This window comes from Helicoverpa zea, chromosome 20, assembly GCF_022581195.2.
Source record: "Helicoverpa zea isolate HzStark_Cry1AcR chromosome 20, ilHelZeax1.1, whole genome shotgun sequence".
Classification (NCBI taxonomy): Eukaryota; Metazoa; Arthropoda; class Insecta; order Lepidoptera; family Noctuidae; genus Helicoverpa; species Helicoverpa zea.
Window position 1 is genome coordinate 3,207,357 of NC_061471.1, and position 17,513 is coordinate 3,224,869.

The 17,513-nt window shown below is 36.8% G+C and overlaps 1 protein-coding gene across 1 annotated transcript in view; it reads right to left on the reverse strand.

Moving 5' to 3' along the window:
* The window catches only part of LOC124640012 (myosin-I heavy chain), a 72,707-nt gene that overhangs the window by 48,645 nt on the left and 6,549 nt on the right, over positions 1–17,513 (reverse strand). The window contains exon 2 of the mRNA XM_047177583.1: positions 2,105–2,166. The gene's annotated coding sequence lies outside the window, so the exon portion shown is untranslated. The remainder of the gene's footprint in view (positions 1–2,104; positions 2,167–17,513) is intronic.

Sequence of the window (17,513 nt, forward strand, 5' to 3'; positions counted from 1 at the left end):
AACAGGTCGTATTCGTAGTGCACCATCCAATTTAAATGAAGATCCGTTGCATGTGGCACCGAGCAGGCCAGCGTTCCACGCGATATCACGTAAACAGGCATCAAAGAGACTGACGGCACCCGCATCGGATGGCCTGCAGTGTACTCGGTTTCACTCTCAAAGCGTGTCCTAGTTCGGCACAATTCCACCAGCTGCAGGATTTAACGGGCGACACGTCGACAGATTTGTTGCGCCTTTTATGTGTAATCAAAATTTTTGTGGCCATATGAGTGCCAGAAGCACTAAATAAGAACGTTGGTGCAATTTCCAAATAACATCTTTCCAATAGCACAACAACAAAGTGGATTGAGACAACTGAAGTGAATAGAAATAGGTACGATTTTACGAAATCGGTTGCAAATAAAACCAATTCAAAATACCTTTACAAAGTTTTAAACAAGCTAACAGCTTGTGAAAGACAAACATTGAGTTCCGCCACATTTCCAAAACGTTCGATATTCCTCGATTTACATTACAGAAGAGTTTGTTAAACTAATCAACGGACGAGTCTGCGTGAAGCGGAGCACACTGAGAGAATTAGGTCGCGGATGCTCAGCAACTAGGTCTGTGGAATCCTAAGTGGCAAGTTAGGGTTAAGGCACGCTTGAAAGCCTTACTAATGTGAATGCTTGAGTTGAATTCGTGTACGGTCGGGTTAAGCAGTAGAAATTATTTCTAAGTTATAAGGAAGTTTTAAACATTCGCATTAAACTTTCAGAATTTAATACCTGGATTGAACTGTGGTTATGCCAAAAGGCGAACATGTGCAGGTGTTCTTAATAAGCAAGAATGCTTTTTAAAAAAGATTTTTAACGATTCTAAGGCTGCTTCTAAAATCTGTCGTTTAACCCATTTGTGAATGTGCACACAAAATATCAGACGATACAAGATACTGTCTGTAAATATTTGATTAAACCGGTGAGTAGATCTTGTCTTGGCCGTAATTAATAATTAATAGAAAGACCAGCTTGTTATGAATGGAGAAAAAATCTGGGCCGCACTCAAGTGGTCGTAGAGCCAGGAGGCGTGCTCGCCTCTATTATACCCGTCAGCAGTTTAGGGTTACTGAACTCATGTGTCGCGTAAGATTTCTTCTTTGTTATTATTCTAAGACTCGACTTTGAAAATTATGATTGATAGCTGTAATAGTTTGTTAGTTAAATAAAAAATAGTCGCTGGTAAAATAATATGTTTCCATTGTAGTATGTAAGTATAGTTATTATGCATGTTAGCAATTACATGTCAACTGTAATAAAACTATTTTAATTTAGTTAAACAGTCAACATAACAATAACAAGGAAAATTATGATATTATACTTATGATTATTCTAATTTACATTATTTTTGAGGGAATTTAATTTACATTATATTACCGACAACCTCATTTGATTCAGATTCGCACATTATATAAAAATAGTATAAGAAATAAAAATAATGATCACATTCCCATGACCACAAAACCTTAATAGAACGGAAGTTATTTCCCATAGCGGTGGGTGCTAAAGAGTATGTCGACGATTACAAGAAGTATGGATTCCGCCGTCACCGCGACATAGTACAACTTCCTCGAGACGAGGCGTACGGAATTACAATCAGCCATTGTTTATTGTAGTCGCCAGTATGGGCTTATTGATGCATTGACTCTCCAAACCTTATGCCGAATAGATGGGTGATAGGCGGACTAGCCCATAACTACACCCTTTGTCTTCAAAAAGGGCATGCAAGCTCTTTATAAGGCAAAGGCATTTGAAGCGGATATTTAAATAAGGGACTTTTGCGGTTGCCTTGGAATTTACCGCATTCCAAGTACTTTTTTTACTAGCGTCCGTTCTGAGGCGGAATGCGGTCAGTTAAATCATTGTTTTATTCAACAGTAACAGTAGGTATATCATAAAACAATGTAATCATATTGTAGAGTTCCAATTTAAAGTAACAACGAAGGTTGTAGTATGGTTGTAATAATAAAAAGTCCAAACAAAAGAGGCAGCATGCGAGCGTGCCACAGATAACAAACGACTCGTTCTAAGAAGCAGGTGTTAGGAAACGCACCCTGTGTCGAACCCACCTGTTTATTTGATACGTGTCGCGATGAATTAGCTTCGTTACGGCCGTCTCATCGTTCACGATCTGAAAGGAAAATAATCACATAAGTGCTTTTGTCCTTTTACTAGTTTGGAGCTTTTTTATGGTTTGTTGTTGGTGCTTTGGGCAAATATACGATCAATGTCCGTAATTGGTGCGGACAAATTTGTGGTTTAAAGATAAATTAAATGGACTTAAACATTTGAATGCCATCAACCAAAAGAAGAGTCAGTCAGCGTCGTGTCAAAATGAATCTCTTGGGGTTGGTGAAGCAGTATTAAGGGGGGTTTCAATATTATTACGTTTCCAAAATCCGCCCTAGAGTATCCTAAGCCCTTTGAGGACCCCAGACAATTATGACGTAATCAAAGTTACGAAGCTAATCAAACAAATCTAAATCAGCCCTAGCAATTTTCATTCACAAACATCTATTCAAGAAGTATTCTCGGAAAATAACGTAATCCCATACCAGCATAGCGGCATCAAATATCAATAATTTACCGTAGCGAGAACCAGGTCGCATCGGGATGGAATATTTTCACGTTAACGGGTAACAGGTATCAATATTGAGTTTTCTATCATGGCACCGAGCCTCCGGCAGCCATGTAATAATCGAGTTTCTGCACGAGTAACGCTGGAATTTACAATATGGGAATCCTCCAATTTCATTGTTACACTGTTATTAACCAGAATCACGCTGGAAATCTTTGAAACTTAAGATAGGAATTAAATACCAACTTGTTAGTTGATTGACAAACTCCTTATGAAGTTATAATTTATTGTCACTATTAATTGAGGATCCTAAAGACCTCTTATAATCCCCCAGGAACTTACAGTAATTAAGATAATTACTGTGCTACTATGCAGATGACTAGACTGAATACAGTAGATATTACAGAATTCCAGGTTTAATTAGTGAATATTCTGATACCCGCTGTTCAATATTGAGTTCCGTAATTTGCCTCAGGCCGCACGGAATATTGAATGGAGCTGTTTGGTGACGCAGTGACAAAGTTACCAGTTACATGCAATAACGTACTTTGCCAAATACATGACACATATACATACATTCGTAACTATCCAGGAACGAAGAAATTGGTCTATTTAAGTCAGTTTCAGTGATTTAATTACATAGCTTGTAGTGTTGGGATCTCCAACTGAAACGCTTGTAGGCAATAACTGCTGTATTTATGTTCAATTACTGTTGAAGCGAAGTTTCGGTCTGTTTTGGCATTCTGAGTGGTTGTTGGAATATTAAAGTGAAGCGAGTGGCAAAACTGGCAGCATAGAGCCCTGAATAAACAGTGTACCATTGCACTTTGTCATTCAAGAGATAAATATTCTGGCAAATACTAAGGTGACCAAAAATGGACTATCGCACTTACATATATAAGGCATTTTGTATTTTTCGTCATTTTTTAAATATTAGATGACCAATGTTAGTTCCTAACGGAAGCGGATTTAGGATAATCTTATCTTTGCTGTACGTTTTGGCAATTGGGACTTCCGTGACAATGGACTAGCAAGTGATATGATAAATTATGTAACATCTGCCTAAAAATAAGAGGTTGGCATTCTTCTATTACCTGCTATTGCACGGGTTCAGTCTACTCCAACCCAAATAGACTGAATAATTGAGTAATGTTAGGGATATCTCTACATTTAGAAATCCCCAATGGTTCTTTGACAATCAGTAGGAAATTTTCATACGCTATCCATTAAGTACTTCAGTCAATGTAATAGCTGCAACATTATTTACTTCCATGCTACATACATATTTTCCGTATGAACTCAAGCGTTTGGTTAATAAATAGAACATCGAGTATTGTTCCCATAAAATGAATACTGGGAAAATGATAAGTGTTAATTATAACTGCTGCTATTTGTAATTAAGGAATTCCAACTCGGCTCGAGGCATGGCAGGAAATTCGCAAACTATTAAAATGCATGATACACCAACGTGCATCTATTAAAACTTCATTACACAGTTATTAAGCAAAAATATTATTAAAATTTAGTCACCACGATTACTTTTTGGGCGAGCACCGGAAAATAGCGGGATTCAGAGTCCTGTTTTTTTAATTCGGTTACGTCACGCGACCGAATGTTTCCGAATGCTCCCGGTCGTGTAGTGGTTATAAACGTATTGATTTAAATATTGTTAAAACAATAAGCGGAAGTTTCGGTTAATACATTTTCGAAGACTTCATGTCTGTTGGAAGTTTAAGTAAGTACTAGAGGATTACTAGGATATATCAAGGTGATAAACTTTATATATCTTGTCCAGGTTATTACGAAGATTGTTGTTTATTTATTTTCCTTTATGATGTTGAGGGTTCGTCCTACAAATATCTTAGATAAAGGTGAAACTTGAAAATCCAATGATATAAGGGGGTAAACCTGGGGTTACGCATGGGTGGTGCCAGGAAGAAAATTATAATTTATTGCTGTCGCTTGGGCGAAGGGGCGCCGAAGAGTAATGGAAGACATTATTAGTTATTTAATGTGATTTGGTTCGTCTATAAAGAACAATATGAGAATAGAATGTATAAAACTAGAACGTCCTATAGATCTAACACTTAGTCCGATGAAAATAAACATTGGCGCCTGTTTTTTATTACAAACATATACCATAATTAATTATGGAAGTCTGAAATAACCATAGCTTGTTAAATATTTCCACAAAATGATTATACACAGTATTTCAGATACGAGAATAGCAACACCAAAAAAGAAACTTAATAATTGTGAACAATTCCTCTCCACACATGCAGACTCATTAAGCTTTCATTAAGGAAGTAGCCATTAAAAGTGTGGAGCAATGAGCAATTTCCGTCGACTACCTCGCGTCGATACAAAGAAGAATGCACCATAACACGCAAATATCTGATTCACTGCACGAATATCAAATTATCTAAGCTTTTCGATGCATAAACACTTTTTACACCATACCACCGATATCATTATGCTGTCGACTGTAGTGCTGCAAAACCACCCTTTCGAATACTGTTGGTATTGCGCAAAACTATCTCGAATTAGAATTGGGCCACGAAATTGAAGCAAATTTTAATCGTTGTCTGCATAAGTTTGAAAATGAGTAATTCTTTTGGATGACAAACCCTGTGAATCTTTACTTTCCATTCAAATCATATGGGGAAGTTTGGTAGCCCAATGTGTAACACACGGTCCAAACGACATGGTGACGTAGCCAGACCCGCAAGGAAGCAGCTATTCACGACTGAATAACTAGCAGATTGACCGCATAGTAAAGATAAGACAGTATGGACATGACCTACATAAGCTACGTAATAACCAGCGAGTCATATACGCAGGTATACTACGGTATGTGCGAAGCGAAGGAGCATGTCAGTAGGAAGTGTTTTGACCTACTCAGCCCTTGCGCAAGTCGGAAAGCGGGATTAAAAATATGATGACATTAAAAAAGAAAAATTCTGTACGCTTCTACTTTTGATGATACTTATGATCTACCTTATGCATAGCGTGCTTTTCTTCTTCAAAGCGTTCGAAGTTATTTTTCAGATAACATGTTATTCTGCTGTGTCCTTTACGTTCAGTACGAGGTCGGTTTGCCGAAAACATTAAGTTGGATCACTTCCAAGCATGGATCACGGGTCAACGACCATGTTACGTATACCATTAAAACATAAACCGCTTTGTTTTACACGCAAACAAGTCTAACAAAGCCCAGAAAAGAACTAGACAAAACAAACAAGTCGGTTTTTTCTTCTTAAGTGCGTATATAGTGTAGTTCCCAGTGTAGAGGTTACTTCCTTAACAAACAATGCGTCGGGAGATTGGCAAAAATATATTTATGTTGAGAAGAAAACAATCAAATGCATCAAATGGGAAGCGTCGATTGAATTGCATTCTGCAATAAGAAATAAATGGCGATTAACGTACTAAAGAAGGATTTTAGACGTGGTTCGTGAGTGACGCCTCATTTAATTGTTTAGTTTAGAATATAAAAAATCTGATGATGCTTTATAAGGACTGAAAAATCTCGTATCTTCTAAATTCGTCGTCGTAAGGGATGCAAAGCGGTTGCAAATTACTCCCTCGGGCTGTTTTTATGGTGTTTGGGGTCAAGATTGCTGAATTTGTTATGTTACTGCCTTCAAAGGGATACTCAAAATAAATATATAGTTTGTAGTCTTGTTCTTCTCTTTGGCAGATAAATAGATACATTTTCGTGAAATAGCTAAAATTAAGGATATCAAAACGAAGAATATCGAAGTTTGTTTCTAATGTTAGGTACACTACAGACAGCTAACAGCTTCATCAATCATTCGTAAGAAATAGTTACAACTCATTATCATAACATTAACAGTCCAAACACACGAATGCCCTGAACAAACTGTTATGTATGGACAAATACGGGACATGTGAGAAAATTCGCAGCTTTTCGAGACAACACACAACACAGGTATTATGGCCTGTGAGCACGCTGTGTGGGAGCTAGCCAGGTATTAGCATAGAGCGCCATTGCCAGCACGCAAGCGTTACTACCTCACCTCTGCTTTCATAGCCACGCCATTCAACTGTCAAACAGTCAACACATCATCATGATCGTAAATGAAAGCAAAAAGAAGGCACAAATGACAGCATGTAATTGATTACTTAAATTAGTTCAAAAAACTTAACTAAAAACGCACTCGACGAACGTTTGGTTTAGAATGGCTGCAATGAAAGATCGCGTACTGTGGATAAAAACTATGCATCGCGTGATGAATGAAAAAACAACAAATAAACGGTATAATACGTGTAAGAGAGAGGATCATTAAAATCGAAGATAGCAAAAACGGCTTGACGTAACAATTAGCCCACGTTCTCGGAAGTAAAGATTCGTAGTAGTAAAATAGTAAGATAGTACGAGCGTGCGTGACGACGGCCATTACTATGGGCCATCGAGCGGGACTTTGTTTGAACCACGCGACGCGGCCTATTCTCCATCAGACAATCGTGACACTTAAACACCTTAGATTCACTAATATAGGCTCAATTATAAATGTTATATCAATGTTACTCTGATGAAATAGTAGACCATGACAAAACATTAAAAGGAGGCAGAGTAGTGTAGATGATGCTACTTAAGAAAATTACGTTATCAATGAAAGCAAAAGACACAATGAAACATTGGTTAAAACATGCTGAATCACTTTACTGATTGGTCTACCAACTCTTTGAAACCCGAATGAGAATCGTGTTACGTTTCAATACGCTGAGAAACAGAACAAAAACATTGTACAGACAATTGTATCAACTAAGTAGCCGCTACATTGTAGGATAGGAACAATTCAGATGCAATCTGTATCGCGAAGGAAAAAGCTACCGTCATTAATTAACTTTTCTTACTGCTTTTCCACTTGTACTGATAAACTTATGAAAAACTCGTCAAGTATTTTCATTTTAATACTTTCTGCCCGCAAAAATACATGCACCCTCGTACCAGAAGTAATAGACTATAAAAGAACCGTGTTCCGAAACAGACGGAAATTGACGAGTCAACCGTAGCTCCATTCGTGAAGGTACTCTTAATGGCGTCGAGGGCTCTCCAGCGTGAACGCTTCTAGTGCCTTGCACATGCCCCGAATGTAGGACGACGCACTTGATTGCCTTTTTATTGCCATTAATCTTACGTTGTAATAATCAAGCATGAGCAGCCATGTTAAAACCAGAAAGGAATTTAAATGGCAAAAACATTTGGTTAGTTTGGCAACTTTGCTTCAAATTGAACTTCCCGCTATTGGTTTCGTTGTCTATAGGTACATTAAGGGCAAACAATTACATTAAACGTGTGCCCTTGTAATACTTTACAACCAATACAGGACGTTAATTGACCTACAAATCGTAACGAGATCTGTCAATAGCCAGAGCAATAGTTCTAGTCCTATGTTACTAGTTATGTGCAAACAAGTCTGAGCAAACCATGTGTTCGCCGAGGGGGTTACAATTTCGGCCATATTTAGGTCAACGACCCGACCACGTGTGTAATCTCAATTTATTAGCCATAATTATTCGGACCACAACCGATTTATTTTTAGGACAATGCGCCCAGAATGTAACGAAGACCAGATTTACGACCAAATTATCCGCTTCAAAATTTTAACGTAAACTGAGCTTGTTTGTGTCGTTTGATCAGTTTCCGTAAAGGATAAAAAAGAGACAATCTGTGGAATGTTGCTCGACTCAAAAAGTGTTCAATAGACTTTTCTAGTTTTACACGTTCATTTCGGAGCATCAAGGACTGTTTTAATCCACCGCAAATTGTGGTCAGTTGAAAAACGCCAGTGTTCAACTACATTTTGTATACGGAACCCCACATGGTAATTTTAGTGCCAGACAAATTTACAACGAAATTAATGGTTTCACAGTAAGTAACACCTGCACTGCATGCATACATTTCGTATCCAAAAGAAGTGCCCAATTGTTTATTTATATCGCCAACATTAAACGTTATCGTTAGCTCTAAATAAAAAAGTAATAAAATACTTTTAGATTCAATTTCTCATTAGTAGAACGATTTATTTTCACAGTAAATTATATTGATGGCATGGAATGAGCGTAATGAAGATTGATTCTTTTGAATTGTATTATGGACCGAATTAAGGTGATTGAATCTATTGATGAGTTTCAATCGACATTTTATTGGTGTTTGTTATTGACAAGCGGATTAAATTATGTTTATTTGATTTATGAGCAATGAGCGTGTTCAAGAAATGTACTAACTTTCGTCATCATCGTCAAATAAATACTATTTGTAGGTAACCGAACTACATCCACTCTGCATTGTTTTAGAATGGACAAAAAGTCTCTTTAATTAGACATATTCCTAGTTTTTCCAATCGTCTGTAGCCAGTAAATCAATAAAGTTGTTCTCCAGTTTAATAAGTCCATTATCTTATTTATAATAATGACGATATTTTTTATCAGTTCACATACTGCAGCTTGCAGAAATTGACGAGCAGCTGGTGGGCAAAACCTTTTATTTTTTCCGCTCGGAACTTTTCGGCGCAAACTTTTTTTACTTTCAAATGAGCAAGGCGGAACATTATTTACTTGATGGCCTTCGAAAAGGTCATGAGCGTAGTACTCCATGTGCATATGGTGTAAAAGTATTGTAAGAAGGGTTTGTGAGGGCCGGATCACGTGGCATCCTGTTCGTTCCTCCAAGGGGCCATAACGTACGTGATAAGGACAAGCTCATTGAGATAGGGGTTGTAGGGAACAATTTGTAAGATCAACATTATCGTCACATTGTTATTTAGGTACTGGATAAAGTAATGTGTGTTCAGTAATAAAGACAAATGAGCTGTAACGACATAATATTTTGTCACATCATAAAAATATAACGATGTACATTATTATGTAAAAAACTTGAGTCAGTACTAACAAAGCAATATAATTTGGTCACACACATTCCCAGATGTTTGTCTCGACCAGCATAACGAGAATAGATATCTTAATACTGTGTGAAGAATTTTTATGACCTCCGCTGTAGAATGTACCTACTTAGATGAGAGACACCTATGTTCATAGCGTGCCTGAAGACCTATACCAGGCTAAAACATACTTCTATTTACGCACTTGGTTTAGCCTATTTAGGGGCTGATTCTATGGTTGTGATAGGGTTGAACAACTTTAACGAAAGTGAGGGTTATACTAACATGACACAGTGATACAGATTTAACATAATTTATCGAAATAAATGGAGAAATCTCAAGGTCTACAGTTCGTTCACCGCCTGACTAATTAGGAGTGAAACAATTTATTTGTAACAAAACGTGATAAAATGCCTCTATCGATATCTAGCGACAGTTGCTATTGATGAAAAGACCATAATATTATATCAACAGAAATAGTGTTACAAGTGTTGTTACAACTCTATCAAAGTGTTGTCATTACAATAATTTATTACTTTTGTTATCTATGAGTTAATTGAATGTAAATATTAGGAAAGGGGTTATTTGTACATTTCTAGGTGTGATAACCCTACAACGTAATGTTTCTACATTTTACTGTGTAACTAGGTAAAAATGATTGATATGTAATATTTTTTTAATGAGAATGAGGTATGAGTGTGTGAGGATTTCACTTAAGATGAGTAAGAGGCAAAAAAATCATAATGATAATATAGCGTTATAGGTACGTGTTTGAGACTGAACCAGGATAATTTATTGAATCAAATTAGCTTTGTACAAACCGCAGAGGCGCTCGCACTGGAGGGCGATAAGTTGGAAGCGCGAGCGCGTGATAATGCAAGATACTGGATGTCCGGTAGCGTGTAACGTATATTTAGGATATTCTCATATTTGTGAACTTGATGAACGTTATTATATTGCCAATACAACTTCATCACTTTAATTGGTTTTTAAGAGGAATTCATTTATTTTTTGTAGCCCTACAATCGAGGTACCTAGTCTATGGATTAGAACACCCATGGTCCGAAGCAAAATGTAAAGGCTGCAATTTTGCTAGAGCATCCTAACTCTGTATTAATAGTATGACCTATTTTACATGCACCTGGCTCTAAGCACTTGCCAGGTCTAATTGAATGACATAACCAGACTGCCTTTGTGTGTTACGAGTGAATCTAGGCAATTACGTGACTTTCAATCAAGTCAGCTGCATCTTTCCAGTCGATGGTTCTCTTTACGTTCAATTGAACTATTATGTAAATAAAAACACGTGTGCGTTATCAGGTCAAGTCACGCAAGTCTATGTAACGTTTGATAAAAGTTGCCCTTAGCTAAGCGTTCCTACATAAAAAATAGCACCTCATAGACAAATTATTACAGTACAAGATTACACACAATGCAGTAACGAATCTAGTATTTTTTTACTATAGCCCAAATACGTAATATAACTACATTAATAAACAAGCAAAAATTCCGGTTTGACACAAGCAGAGTATCCTAAATCCTTCTATAGGAAACGAAGGTTAAAATAAAAAGTAAAATGGCGTTTTCGTTTATTTATTGGTAGGACAACTCGGGGATATAAAAATAAACGATGTTGCTCCTAAAATAGATCGCGGTCTGAAGTTAAACCCTGCACTCACACTAAACGACTCCTTGGTCTACAATAAAGAAGACTAATCCCCGTCCAGATCATAAAATAAATCTGGTGCAAGTTAAAGCTTAAGGAATCCATGTTTCTCACAGTCTTTTGTCACCAACACCGAGAGTGACTTTAGCATTATTGATTTCGTCTCGAGAGTTTAAGGTTTGCCAATTTGCTAGGACTTGAAATCTACCGTGGTGTATTTGTAATGTATTTTTCTCTTTTTTGTAATGTATTTTTTTAGCTCAGCGGCTTTCAAAAGATTTTCCGGCGAAATGCACTTGCAATCCTTACGTCGCTAATTGTAATCCGATTAGTCCACAAAAGCGAGCCACTATTTCGATTACTTACCTACTGCACTTAGGAATCCGTTAATAATAAATGTTAGTTTTCCTACAGTTTGTGAGATACAACACTGAATGGAAAAGGGAAATTGTAACTAATAGTTGTCCAAACTTGGTCGAAAAGTCTTTCCTCAAGTGTCACCAAATTGGAGTTTCTTTTTCCGAAACAACTTTATTGTACGTGGATAAAGCTTCAGCTAGACAGGCTTAGGTACGAAGAAGAAGAAAAAAATATCCATGATTGCCTCGTTTCTTGATAAAAGAAGGTCTGCGAAGGTCATGCTAAAGTAGAGGCCTATTATGCGGCGATTTCCATCCCTGTCGTGGATGATTGATGCTACGCTCATAACCGGACATTATCCACCATCAGATTACGAGAAAGTCAGACACGCTTGATCACAATCGTTAGACTTATTTATTCATGGCAACGTTAGGTAATAGCTTGTAATTGGTCTCGGAGAATGTTTCTTTTAGTTACAGTTGGAGGGAATTATCACATCAAGCCATAATTATGCAGTAGATTTATGTGGTTTTCAGCAATTATTGACGTTTAAAAATTGCTGACAAATTAATAAGTTGTGATTGGACGCGAAGCTGTTAGCACTTGACCCAAGATATATTGCTAGTATTTGGTAAACCTAAATATTTTACTTTATCAAGCAAGATACGAATGTAAAGCTGAGAGAAGATAATAATCTCCGCAGTGGCTTTAGAATCTCGGGGGAACAATTCCGTCGAAGTACCTTTCTTTTCCTCAAACAGACACCTGTAACTTTTACCTAACAGCATTAAACCAAAGCTTAATTTAAACTGCCTGCTGAATATTCAACAATTGACCTCTGCTGTCTTGAACAGTCTGCCACATTAAACGCGATTTGTAAGTTCGTCGCGTTTCTGGCTGAAAGCCATTAAATGCGTCGCTCTCTGCAGCATTAGATGTCCTTTGATGTCCTACCAAGACTGGAGTTATAGGAAACTTGGCATTGACGATGCAAACCAGATGTTTACATGGCGGCACATGTGACGGAGTTGACTTCAAGATCTCGGTGTCAGTCACAACGTTTGTGCACGAGATTTTGCAGAAGAAATATGTGGCTGCTTCTTTATCAATTAATTCTGTATAATGTTTAAATGCGTTTTTTCAAAAACAATGAGAACTATTTTAATCGCTTGTGTAGACGCGTTGTTACGTTTTCAATCATGTAGTAAATCTTGAATCATTTCACACTTAATGCAGATGCGTACTAAAATATTTCGTGCCCAGCAGGTAGGAACATTACAGGTCGGAACCACTTGCACGAAAATTGCAAATCGATGTCTGGTGTATGCGTGCAAAAAATACAAAATCTGTCACAGCTGCCGACGCAGGGAGCCAGCGCACGCCGAGGCCCGCGTGGTATCGATGAACGATCATATCGATATAATTTACAGACTTTTTTGGTTCCAGAACTGGTTCCGATGGTTTTTGAGATGCGGCGCAAATATTTGAAACATGCTGCCTGCTGTAATTATGATGTGACTCAAAATGTGGTTTGCACTTTATAAAATAAAGAAGATGGATCAAAATTGCCCCACGTCCTATAACAATGTGACGTATCTCAAAAAAAAGATAAAAATGTTTATAAAAATATGGCATACTCTCTAATTCATTTTTTTTACACCTTCATACGAAAAAAATGCTTTAAAAATTGTTCAGGCGCTGTTATGAAAACGTCGTTCATAGAACTATTAATGGACTATTTTATTAAATTGTTTTTTTGTTTGATAGAGTATACCTCACAGGTGGTCCCATAATCATCAGGTCAGGATCTGATGATGGAAACCCTGAGAAATTCAGGGCAACTTTTGAAAGTTGTAGGCATGCGCAGAATAAAAACTTGACTATAAGGTGTATGTCTTATAACAATATGCAACATTGAAGATTTGGAGCTGACCTGATGATGGAAACGAAAGAAGGTCGAGGGAACTCGACAACTGAATATGTAAACTACCTCGTGTTTGGGCTTGTATTATTTGTATTGAATAGACCTTTACAACAGTGAAGGTTTGGAGCTGATCTGATGATGGAGACCAGAGAAGGGCGAGGGAACTCGACAACTGAATATGTGAACTACCTCGTGTTTGGGCTTATATTATTCGTATTGATGAGAACTTTCCACTTATACGGATAGTGACAACTGTGCTTGACACTGAAAAGCCAAAAAAAAAAAAACTTTTTACAATAAAATAAAACAGACTCCCAAAAAAAACTATTCTTAGGAGCATCGGCCTAGAAGTCGGTGGGGATATAAACTTAGGTACATCCATTAGACACCGACTTCTGAGGTAGTTTACATATTTTGCTGTCGAGTCCCCCCGACCTTCTCTGGTCTTCATCATCGGATCAGCTCCAAACCTTCACTGTTGCAAAGGTCTATTCAATACAAATAATACAAGCCCAAACACGAGGTAGTTTACATATTCAGTTGTCGAGTTCCCTCGACCTTCTTTCGTCTCCATCATCAGGTTAGCTCCGAATCTTCACTGTTGCATAGTGTTATAAGAGATACATCTTATAGTCAAGTTTTTATCCTGCGCATGCCTACAACTTTCAAGTTTCCCTGAATTTCTCAGGGTTTCCATCATCAGATCCTGACCTGATGATTATGGGACCACCTGTGAGGTATACCCTATCAAACAAAAAAATAATTTAATAAAATAGTCTATTCATAGTTCTATGAACGATGTTTTCATAACAGCGCCTGAACAATTTTTAAAGCATTTTTTTCGTATGAAGGTGTAAAAAAAATGAATTAGAGAGTATGCCATATTTTTTTAAACACTTTATCTTTTTTTTGAGATACGTCACTTTGTTATAGGACGTGGGGCAATTTTGTATGGATTGTGATCCGTCTTCTTTTAATCAGACGTATTGAATGCGGTGCTTTTGCAGATTGTTAATTAATAGCCTTTATTTGTAAATGTTGTTTTTGGTACGGCAATTTGGAAATGAACTACCTACGTAGCTTTTTGCAATTTCAATGGACGGACTGTTTCAATTAATATTAACAGCTGGTTGATAAAGCTTTGTTTTAAAGCTCTGCAACATTTTCGATTGTTATCTCTCCAATGGCACAGTTATCATTACAAATACCCAATATATCAAGATGATATGACATAATACTAGAATTTTATTTCTTTTTTGGTACATAGATACTTCAGTTGTTCGATAACAAGCGTCACCTCTCTTGCTTTACAAGTTGTCTTGGAGGAGCGAGACGGTGCAAAATGGAGTTACAAAAAAAAATTAAGGCGCGTGCACACCTGTTGTGAGACGCTGGATCCGTACATCTGTCCCGTCATTATATTGTTACGACTGCCTACTGGTAAATTACTGTTGCTATAGCCGAATTCAAAAGGAGGTGATAAAATTTACAATAAGCGTTAATGAAACTTTAGACATTTATGTTTTGACAAGTAGGTAAGCCGTAAGATCCAAGTTTATCCGTTTCGCTTAATCTTTCAAATGCATAAGCCGCAATAAAGTATTACTGTTTCCATAGCATAGATGAAGCTGTAATACACGTCATAAAACTCGTACAGTTAACACTTTTCTTCTTAATAAAGAAATTGCACATCTCAACGGGACTGAAAAAGCTTTGAAAATACTTTATAGCTTTGTTAATTTCTAAATTCTTTTGTAATAAATCGCATAGACGGCTATTTATGATATAATCATCAGGGAGGATTAGGAGATTTATGGTTGTAACAGTATTTTTTATGTTCACCGGTGTGTACCGGTGTAAGTTACTGCTTCTCTAAGATTGATGACTGAATTAAATGTTTCTTTGTAATAAGGAATTTACTTGAAAAACATCCCTCAGAATGAATATGAGGAGGTTAATGAAGCATGCAACATGTATCGTTATAAAGGTAATTCAATTTGAAATAATTTTTAGGGTTCCGTACCTCGAAAGGAAAAAACGGAACCCTTATAGGATCACTTTGTTGTCCGTCTGTCTGTCTGTCTGTCTGTCTGTCTGTCTGTCTGTCTGTCAAGACCCTTTATCTTCAGAACGCGTGAAATTCACATGAAATACTCGGGTTTATTGTCCCTTTAGGCTGTGAAAATATCAAGCTTCTAAGCCAAGCCAATCAAAAGATACAACCGATTATGTCGATATTTTCAACAAATTCTCGACACTCGCAAAGGAATCAAAACCTACAGGGTACTTCCCGTAAACTCAGAATCTTGAAATTTGGCATGAAGCATTGTTATATAATGCAAATATAGGAAAAATTGCGAAAATCTCATTTTTTTTGTTATATAATATAATAAAAATATTTTACTAAAATAAAACTTACTACCTTATTTCTCACGAACGAATAAAGGTACCAAATTGAAATTTATACCAAATACCTAGGTCTATTGTCCCTTTAAGCAATGAAAAAATCTAACTTCTAAGTTAACGCGATCAAAAGATACAGCAGTTTTACCGACACCTTAGACGAATTTCCGTCACACGCTAGGGAATCAAAACCTACAAGGTACTTCCCGTGAACTCCGAATCTTAAAATTCGGCACGAAGCAACGTTATATAGTACAGATAAAGGAAACATTGCGAAAATGATAAATTTGAAGTTACATAAAATATTAAAATATTATTTTTGCTTACATGACATAAAATATTTTTTTTCATAATTATAAACTTACTACCTCCCCTTTTTCACATGAACGAGTAGAGATATTAAAGTTTTGAATAAAAAGTGAAATTCATATCAAACACTTCTTAAATATAATGGCCTCTAAACTGTGAAAAATTTTAAATCATTCAAAGGTCATTGGGCACCTTAGTATGAAAACCATACCCACGGCGGATACGAACGAAATATAGCACAGTATAATGATAAAGGCTCTGATTTACTATGGCATTAGTCGCATCAATGTGAACCATGGGAATCTAGAGAAAATCAGGTGTAAACATCAAATATTTTCCTCATTTCAATGGGGAATTTAAACAACCAAGTTTGACGGATTTGAGAAATCATTTCTTTGTAGTGAAAGAGTATACTCGCCGTTTATTTCCATTGTCATCAGGTCAGGATCTGATGATGGAAATCCTGAGAAATCGAGGGCAACTATCAGAAAGGACGAGACGTGAGAAAGTCGAGAGAACTCGGTATGTTTTAGTTACGTCGTGTTTGGGCTTATATTATTCGTATTGACGAGAACTTTTCACAAAAGTTAAAAATAAAAACTTTTTACAAAAAAAAAACAACTTCTAAAACAACAAGAAAACTGTTTATATGCATCGGTCTAGATCTCGGTGGTTAAATAAATATAGATGCATCCTCTAGACACCGACTTCTAGACCGATGCACCTAACATCTTTTTAATTTCTTTCTTGCTTTTGTTTTCTTGTTGCTTTTTTATATGTTTGAAGTTGGATTTGTTTGTAAAATGCTACAAAATAAAATAATGCCGACTTTATAAAACAAAGAAAGGGACAGAATTACACTTTTGTCAGGGCTCTAGAAACGTAAAGCCAGCAGCGCCGAATCCTACTCTCTAGAAGTCGTTGTTACAATTCGACAGCTACAAGTCGTCAGGCGGTTTCGAAAAAAACCTGAAACTGGGGCTCTTTAGGTGATTAATCCCTCAAAAATAAAAGACCCCATTCCTGAAATGGCTGCTTTAACCCAAGTTAGTAGTGAATTCTCATCACCTAAAATAAAATAAGCTCCAACACAAGGTTACGTTATAAATTGTAAAGGAGTTCCCATAACTATATCTGATCTTAGCTGTCGATCCCACAATGGCAGTCAAACCTATCTTTGTGGAAAGTCTTCGCCAATACGAATAAAATAAGCCTAAACACGTGGTAGTTGCAACATACCGTTCGGGAGTTCCCTTGACTCTCTGTAGTCTCCATAATCAAATCAGCTCCAAACCTTCACTGTTTACCAATACCCTCAAAAATACACTCA